The sequence below is a fragment of the Octopus bimaculoides genome, unplaced genomic scaffold (assembly GCF_001194135.2).
Source record: "Octopus bimaculoides isolate UCB-OBI-ISO-001 unplaced genomic scaffold, ASM119413v2 Scaffold_81631, whole genome shotgun sequence".
NCBI classification, from domain to species: domain Eukaryota; kingdom Metazoa; phylum Mollusca; class Cephalopoda; order Octopoda; family Octopodidae; genus Octopus; species Octopus bimaculoides.
In genome coordinates this window covers 1-526 of record NW_026346464.1, presented here as the reverse complement: position 1 = coordinate 526, position 526 = coordinate 1, and the positions used below count along the sequence as shown (strand labels likewise).

Genomic DNA, 526 nt, shown 5'->3' with positions numbered 1-526 from the left:
GGGAATGAACTCGGAACCATGTGGTTGGTAAGCAAGCTATTTATACATGTATGTATGTATATATGTATGTCTGAGAGTATATCTATCTATCTATAAGCACTCCCCTTGACAAGGACAGAAGAGATCAAACGATCTTTCTGACACACACACACATATATATATGTATATATATACAAATGTATATATTTATGCATAAATAAATATATGTATTTATGTATGTATATCTGTCTGAGAGAATATATATATATATTTATATATATTTATACTCTCAAACATACATACAAACATACATATATACATACATACAGATACACACACACATATACATGCATATAATCCTCAGCTTATATATTGAGAAGAATTTAATTTCGCATTATCTGTTCCTCTCTGATAATGTTGATCACTGCTGTTGGCTATACATATTGATAAGAACTCTTAGGAAGAAGAAGACTAGAAACTTACTAAGAATTTCATCATCATCATCATCAGACTGGAGCACCACCTTGAGTCGAACAAATCAACCCCA

General features: G+C 30.8%; 1 pseudogene; it reads left to right on the top strand.

The window, feature by feature from the left end:
* The first annotated feature begins 95 nt into the window (after positions 1 to 95).
* LOC128251424 (U6atac minor spliceosomal RNA) lies at positions 96 to 190 on the top strand (annotated as a pseudogene).
* Positions 191 to 526: the final 336 nt, after the last annotated feature.